This window comes from Trachurus trachurus (assembly GCF_905171665.1).
Source record: "Trachurus trachurus genome assembly, chromosome: 6".
In the NCBI taxonomy this organism is placed as follows: domain Eukaryota; kingdom Metazoa; phylum Chordata; class Actinopteri; order Carangiformes; family Carangidae; genus Trachurus; species Trachurus trachurus.
Genome location: NC_139897.1, coordinates 24563926 through 24572515, shown reverse-complemented (window position 1 = coordinate 24572515; position 8590 = coordinate 24563926). Strand labels below are relative to the sequence as shown.

Here is an 8590-nt window from a genome sequence, read left to right as displayed (position 1 = left end):
TCAGCTTTAAAAAAAACCAACATCTTCATCCTCTCCCTGAACAGGAAACATTTCTCATCAGTGGCAGAGCTGGACCGATCCCAGACTGTTACACAAAAGTCTGGACAACAAGCCTGGACCACGATTACGTGTGTGATCATTGGGAATGAGCGTGAAATTGACGGAGACCTACTTTCCCTCAAACGGGGTGTAAAACGCCCAAGCTCTCTTCCCGAAATCTTTTATTTCCCGCCGATGAACACAAAACCCTTTTTCTTTTTCTTCTGTCACTCAGCAGCTACAGTAAATGCTGCTTTTCATCGCTGCTGTTCTTGTGCCAACTTCTCTCAGCTTTCAAGTCTGTAAAATGCTTGTTAATTGTGTGACAGCAGGACACTTATCATTATGCAATTATGGCATTTAGGCCGTTCGGGACATGCCCCATGGAGCTCTGTTACTTTTGGTATTTTATCACTGAGCTGCACATAACATACATAGGTCATTGACTTGTTACTATCAGCATGGGCAGGAACAGCAGCATGCCTCTCTATTGTATTTGTGAGTGACCCAAAGTTCAGTAGTTTTGCTGTTTAAATGCTGCCCCCTTTATGCAGTATCACTATTATAGTGTGTTTGAGAGTGAATAGTGGCAGTCACGCTTCAGACCGGTTCCGGTGTTGCTATAAATAGCTTCCTGCATGCAGTCCCTGCAGGAGAGGCTGAAGTGCGGTAGGCCAGCAGGTCAAGTTACCACATATGGGTGCCCTTGTGTGTCTTGTTGTAACACTTGTATTATTTCTGAATCTGGGCCCCTGGTGAGTTCAGGGTGCTGGGACACATTTCAGTGGCAGCAGCAGCAGCAACAACATCACAGATGAGAGCAAACAGTGGAGCCAAATCCAAGCCAGACATCTCACAACATCAGAAATCTTTTAAGTCAGTCAGCATGTCACTAAGTCAGTCCAGGCGAATCATCCTTGGCTGTCTGATAGCAGCACCACCCTAGCTCAGCCCCACCTTAAAGGAAAAAAAAGAGAAGCCGCCCATTGTGTCTGTGTGTGTGTGTTTGCAGGCGGCCTGACAGAGGATCCCTCCCACTTGGGAACCGGTGGGTACGTGACATCACCACCCTGCACCCCCCTGAATCCCTCCCTCCCTCCCTTTACTTCAGCGCATCCGTCCAATCAGAGCCCAGGGAGCTCCGGTCACGTGAAACCCCCCCCCCCCCCCCCCCCCCCCCTAGTCTCGGTTACCATGACAACGAGCACTGGTCCAGGCAGCATCTTGCTGTGGTGGTGGTGTTGAAGAAAGAGGAGGGGAAGAAGAAGAAGAAGAAGGCGGGAGGAGAGGCAGAAAGAGAAGAGGGGGAGAAAAAAAAGGGAGGGAGGAAAACAGACAGAGAACAGATCCCAGCCAGAGGAATATTTTACCTTTTGGACCATCAGCCCCTGCCTGTCTGCCCTCAGTACAGTGAGTACTTAACCTTTATTATCCTGCTTCATCAGCTTCATCACATGCGAATGAATGGGAATTCGATGCCGTCCATTGTCATCTGTGTTTGATAATGTGACATGGCAGATGCCTTTGAAGATTTTCGGAGATGACATCATGTGTAATTCCTTTGTTATGCTGAGAATGTGCAGCTTGCCTCACCTTAGCTAGACAACCCCGTTGTGTGCACGCTTCATTTAGCTCCCACTGTTCCTTCAATGAATGGCCGATGACAAGCCTCAGCGGTGAACAGAGGTGCGGTGGGAACCAAGGTGCTCAGCAGCACAATTAGAGGCGTTTTCATAATGTGGCGAAACTCTCTCTGATGTATTGTGATCGGGCAGCAAGCCATTCAGCTCCTGACTCATAATCACAGCCCTTTTTTTTTCATCCTCTTTGCTTTCTCCTCCTGGTCTGTCTTCCTTTTTTTCTTTCATTTTGACATCCTGTGTCCCCCTGTGGTTTGTTTAATTAGCAAATCTGTGCAAATCCAACTAGGGCAGCGTGTTCTGACTGGAGACCTCATGTGTCCTTGTGGTGGAAGGAAGCGCTGCTGCAAAACCTCCCACAGCTGAAATGTTTGTGTTTTAAATCACCATAGCTTTGAACTGTATTAGTGTTACAATATAATGTGAAAGCTGTGGTGCAACATCACTGTTTCCAATAACAAAAGATAGAGCTACACTTTTATTATGCACATAAACCTAAGACAATAGATCTTTGTTTACTTCTTAGAAATGATACACAGCTGCAACATTATATTATCCTTTATATGTTTACTTCCAATTATACATCTCTAGCTCTTATCTGTAATCCTATTAAATATTCCTGTACTTTTTCCTAGTCTCTGTTACACAAATACGGAGGCAGAACATGTGCTTTTTTTGTTTTGTTTTTTTACAGATGACTTTTGAATCACAAAAAAAAAGAGTAATACCAATGCTTCCATGTGGCTGCATTCAAGCTGAATGTGTTTTGAGTTGGGATTTCAACAGTGAATGCCTTGTTTTTCTCAGTGTTGCTCTGAAAAACCAGCCACACAGGCCTATATCTGTCCGGTGACAGGAGGTGTCAAGAAGGTGTCCGCCTTGCTGGAGGCTGAAGAGCAAGAGACAGACTCGGTAATCTGCAGAGAGCTGATAGTGGCAGGAGGGTTCCCTCTTGCAGCATAGCAGTGCAAGAGGCTCAGCATAGTGTTGTGCTCAGTGTAACTCTAGATAAAAGCCGGTTTCTAATCAAAGTGCACAAACATTATCTTAAGTAGTCATATTTTGAGATTGCACCGTTGTTGTTAGCTGTGATCCAGCTGTTGTGCCAGTGTGAAGCAGCAGTTACTTTCATAGCTGAGCGGGTTTAACTGAGGGCCTGCATGTCGTTGACCTTTCTTTTGAATCATTCAAGACACTCAGGGTAATAATTACAGCTTTTTATAGGTTCTTCAGATTTGCTACCATGGATTGCCAGCTCACTGACGTACACAGTGTGTTTTTTGTTGTGCGAGGAGACGTCTTGGATTGTGGTGTGATTGAGACGGAACAAAGCAGCATATCAGGGATGCATATTTCTGTCTGTGGGAAGCAGCCGGAGACTCAGCTATACTGTTTTCCATGTGAAGCCTTGCCGTTTGAAAGTGATTGTTTGAAAGTTATAATTTTCCCAAGTTGTAATCTTGAGTGGTTTTCCACCAAGTCAAGCTTCAGCTCCTCTAAAACCAACGTCACAATCCATGTCTATGCTTTGTTAGAAAACAAACAAATGTGCTTTGGAATTTAGTGGGAATGATATTTTTCTTGTTTCCATATGGGGAAACGCTACTTGCAGAAAAAGACACAGCAGACTTGTGGAGGCTGAGAAATTACATGGTATTACTTTATGTCACGCCACCAATTAGAAAAATGCTTCCGTCTTTCATTGTGGCTTCCTCGTACAGGGGTCATGCGAATCAGTGGGGGCTGCTCATTGAATTAACTCTGATAATTCACTTAAACAAATACAGTATGTGACTATCGTATGCAGACTTTAAGTCCCAACCGTACAGTCTATGGTCCCAACGAGACTAACGTTCAATGATATAGCCTATATGTCATTGTTTTCATAGTATCTCTTATCACCCCCTGTTCTGTGCAATTGGGGCCTATTAATACCTATCATTTGCATGGTCTATTAGTATCAGTAAGCATCCTTTAGGGCCATCAGTTGTTGACATTTTCCACTTTAAACGTCTCATTTTAAGTCAAGTCAGTGTATACTACAGCCGTCCTGTCACACACCAGGTTTGTCTGAATCCCCCTACAGTAAAAAGGGAATTTCAAAATGTATCTCTGCTATTCATCTCTATCATGTAAAATCCCGCCCGTCTTCCCCTGTTGTGTAAAGCAGTCTAATGTTTCTGACACCACGTGAAGGCACCAGGACTGCTGCGTCACGTTGGAAGAGACCAATCGGATTAAACTGAGTTAAAACACGCAGGCTCACTCCAAGTCGTAGCGGGGGCAGCACAGCGAACATTGACGAAGGAAGTCAAACAAACGATAACCTTTTACAAGTTTGTCTGAATTACATACAAATGATTTAAATTTAATATCTATTTAGTGTGAATTACGGTGAAACTGAGATGTACGCGACGCTTCGGTGTCGTGTTGTTATTTTTAGACCCGCTCGCTCACCCCTCCTTGTCGTTCACATGGTTCGGTCCGATCCCTCTCTGTCAGTTTCAAGTTGCGCCTTCTCCTCCGCTGTGTGTGTGCTGTGGCTCCCTGCTCCGGCCTGAACCAGCACTGCCCGTTGAATAATAGAGCAGTTTACTGTGGATTTTTTTTCCTTTTCATAACGAGGACATCTACGTCAACGATCGGACATGGATCCACTCGGCGGGCGATTCGCTAGTGGATTATAAACTCGCAGGATTCAAAGGTGAGAAGGAGAACAAGTCTCCGACCGCTTTTACAAAACGCGGTGCATTTTTTAACGTTACCCTGAGATCCGCGGACTTGAACACAGGTCTACCTCTCTCTGCTTGCTGCACGTTGGGGGGAATGTCACGGTCCGGTGGTTTTAATAGAGCAACTGGCGATTTAACTACTCGGCCACGGCGATAAATCAGGCTTGTTTCATTTGCATTGTACACGCACAATTGTTGTAGCTCTAATGGTGCATCAGCAGCGGTCATCTGCTGGCTGCCAACCCCCCCACACCAACACCACCACCACCACCACCTTAGTTAATGTCTCAGCCTGTTACAGCTCAGATGGGACAGACAGCCTGTGGAATGTGCTGCATGGTGGCAACACAAGCTCCTGATCGATTACACGCAGATATCCTCATACTGAACCATAATAACTATGTAGTCCTAAGTGTGTTTGCCCCAATTGGATATTCTTGAATAGGCGCAAGGTCACATAGTAGCTCATGTACAGGAGCCTATGCATCATGCACACACCTGAGTTTTTATTTGTTTAAACTTCCTGGATGTTTGACTCCATGTTTTCTGCAGCAGCATATACAACTTGACTAGAAAGGTAAAAACAAAGCAGATAGCCTAATTGATATAAGCCAATTATATGAATATCTGTTCTTATAGTTGTTGTTTTCTTTATGACAGAAATTTGACACCATGTTGTGTTGGGATGCAGCAAAATACAACAGGTGTCTGTCTGTCCCTCTGATGCATTAGAGATTTCCTGTAGAGGACAAAGTGAGGGGATGGTTTCTATTTTCTCCTCTGTCTGTTTAATATATAGCTCCTTGTTTTCATTGTCAGAAACTGGATTGTGCACGTGTTTGATACAAAGGAAGGTCATCTTGCTGCTTACAGAATCTGTTTCAAAGCACACAGCCATATTTCTTTCGTCCCATCAAAGTCTGACCCTTGTGTAACAGGCAAGTCACTCCATTTCTACGCGCCCGCCCCTTCAGTGATTCATGTTTTAGTTTGATTCTTCTGCTTTTGGTCTTGTTGGTTGACTGTGCACTGACCTCAACAATAATAACAATACCATATTACTCCGTCTGACCCAGATTGGGGCCGTACGTCAACTACACGGCAACAAAAGTCAGTCTGTGGCTAAATGGAGCGGTAAAGTCCTGACCTGACAGACATTTCCCCTGGACAAAGACTCTTCTCCTGCCTCAGTTGAGTGATGGAGCATTTGCTGTATCGATCAGCGATACTACTGACCTTTTTCTCTTGTTTTTTCATCCGCCCTCCCTTTTACCAGCCGCAGCAGAGGCTCCAGTAATGCTTGAGACTAGACTTGAGACGTCTTCTCTGAGGTCACGGGGCGGTGCGGGGTCAGGCAGACGTTAATTGGGGATGTTCAGCCTCTGTTGAGTTGTGTGTGTCATCATAACTCACAGTTTGTCTCTCTTTAGACATCAGGATCTGAGGGAAGAGAAGGAGGAGGGTGTTTGTTTGGTGGCTGACTCAGCACAGTTGAGACCTGAAGAAGCCTGCAGTCTGGCTTTGTGGAGAGGAGCTGGGTCAACCTGTAGTCTGCAGCATCCTCTGCAACATTTGTCAACACAGTCCAATAGGGACAGAGTTGTATGTTTTTCAGTTTCCTGGAGCACAAACCCACTTTTCCAAGTTTATTTAACTTTATAAAGTCTTCATTCAAAAAACTGCACACAAGTGACAAATCAAAGAAATCCCATCAGAATCTAATTTTGAGTGAAATTAGCTTGATGTGATACTGTAGCATAGGACTTTTTATTATAATGAAATATAGAGATTAGTCTTTGTGTGCAGTGTTGCAAATGAAAACTAATCAAAATCAGATTTATGGCTGGCGTGGATTTCAAGGACTTTTGTGTCCCTGTGATTTTGTAGTAAATTCAGCGGATTTACAAAAAGAAAACACAAACAAATCCATGTTGGTTTATGAATAACATTTGTTTGTTTTCTGTAAGATTATATCCATCTGCCCTGACCTAGTTAAGCAGTTCACTGTGTTTTCTGCTAAAAACAAACACGAATACAACTCTGGATGCTTCAGTTTATTTATACCGATGAGTCATGTTTCTTTATTATTCCATGTTCTTGAGACAAGTGAGGTTACGGAGGCTAAGACGACTCACGCACTGTCCTGAAACTGTCCGGCATAAAATGCATGAGTCAGATTTGACGTCGTCACTGACAATGACGTTTTTATCAATGTACAGTTGTATCTGTGGAAGTGTGAGGATGTGCAGAGGGACGGGGCGAGGCTGAGTCACGGTGACCTCTTACTGACTGTCACTTAGCGGTACGGACTCAGTTCCTGACTGGTTCTGGTCCTGACTGGCTCTGGCTGATTTTATTCCCTTCAAAGTTTTTTTTCCCAACTATACATCCATGATATTCCAGCTTTACCCTTGTGATATTATTATTACTGTGCTCCTGTGCTTCCGACTTTATTCCTGTGATATTTCTACCTTACCCCCATGATACCCCAACTTTATGCCCATGCGATTTTGAAAGTATTCCCATAATATTCTGTCTATATTCCCGTGATATTCCGACTTTATTTCCTTAATATTTCAACTTTCCTTTGATGATACTCCAATTTACTATATTCCAGCATAATTCCGAACATATTCCCTTCATATTCTGGCCGTATTGCCGTGATATTCTGCTTTATTCCTATAATATTCAAATCATATTACCATGATATTCCTACTTTGCCGTGATATTCATACAGTTTTCCAGTGAAATTTCTAACGTACTCCCCTGATATTCCAACCATATTCCCGTAGTATTCCGACTTTAATCCCCTGATTTTCTGCCTGTATTCCTGTGATATTCCAACCATATTCCCCTGACCATCCGAATGAATGTATTTCCATGATATTCCCACCTAATTCCCATGACATTCCAACTTTATTCCCAAGATTTTCAGACTATATTCCTCCTGTTATATTCCGACTTTATTCATGTGACATTCTGACCTTATTACAGTGATATTCCAACTTTATTCCGCGGATATTCCAACCACATTCTTGCCCCCCCGTCCTCCTCTGATTCTCCACAGTAGCGTGGATGTGGAAACAGAGCTGGGTGAAACAGAAGGAAGGAAGCCCTGTGAAGGCAGCGTCTGCTCTGGCATTAACAGATGGATGTGTCCCAACTGTCAGGTTTTTGTTTTTTGTGTTTTACCCAGAAGTCCGTTTGTGTGGTTGAATCATCAGAACCTTGTTGTTGGGCCCAGCGAGCTCATCGGAGCTGGTCTGGTCTGGTCTGCAGCACGGCCTTAAAAGGAGACGTGTCGGTAACTAGATGTTAACGGCCTGTTGTTAACTGTTGGAGGGTTGTGTATTGCAGCGGCCGGCCACTCACTGTAAGGAAATGAGTGTACTGAAGGAAGGACACTTTCCACGTAACTCTTTCTGCCGTGGCCTTTTTGCTGAATGAGGTCATAACGATTAGCGTATTCCTGAGCGTTGAGTCAGTCGCACGTTGTAAAAGTACTGTAAACAACCTGGTAGAAGCCAATAAAGTATCATTAAAGTTATCTAAAAACTCTGAGGTATAAACCCAACACCTGCTCCTTTGCTTTTCCTAAGGTTGTTAGGATTGTTGTTTTTGAAATGTATCTTAATCTTAATCTGACCGCTACAGAAAAAAGTTTTGAATGTGGGTTAATGCCGATCAGATTTTGAAGACCGACAACAAAAAGCCACCGGTCGAAGTTTTGCGTGTGACTTACAAGTATGGCCCCAGTCCATTGGCTTTAGTGATTTCTCACAGCTCCGGATTAAAGACTTAACTTCTTCTTCTACCTTGCAGGTCAGAAGTAGGTCAGTATGACAAATGCATTCCTGAGCCCAGGTCGGTCAGACTGTTTACATTTTGCCAGTGTACTGACCCTTGAAACTGTAGCAGTGCTGCGTAATCTTTTTTTTTTCTTTCTTTCTCCTCTCTCTCTCTTTGCGTGATGAATGATACTTATTACCAAAGGCTAAAATATATGTGAAACACTGGTGTTCAGAGGACTCAGGAGGAGATATCATTTTCAAGTTTAGCAAAGTTTACAACAGTGCAGCTGGAAAACGCAGCTCATAAAGTTCATCCTGTACGTGTTATTTGTCGTGTCTCACATCAAGCTTCCAGGGAAAGAGTTGTCCAGATTATTGCAGGCAAATG

General features: G+C 43.7%; 1 protein-coding gene across 1 annotated transcript in view; it reads left to right on the top strand.

The window, feature by feature from the left end:
- Window positions 1–4230: 4230 nt before the first annotated feature.
- The window catches only part of mical3a (microtubule associated monooxygenase, calponin and LIM domain containing 3a), a 77895-nt gene continuing 73535 nt past the window's right edge, over window positions 4231–8590 (top strand). The window contains exon 1 of the mRNA XM_083974241.1: window positions 4231–4383. The gene's annotated coding sequence lies outside the window, so the exon portion shown is untranslated. The remainder of the gene's footprint in view (window positions 4384–8590) is intronic.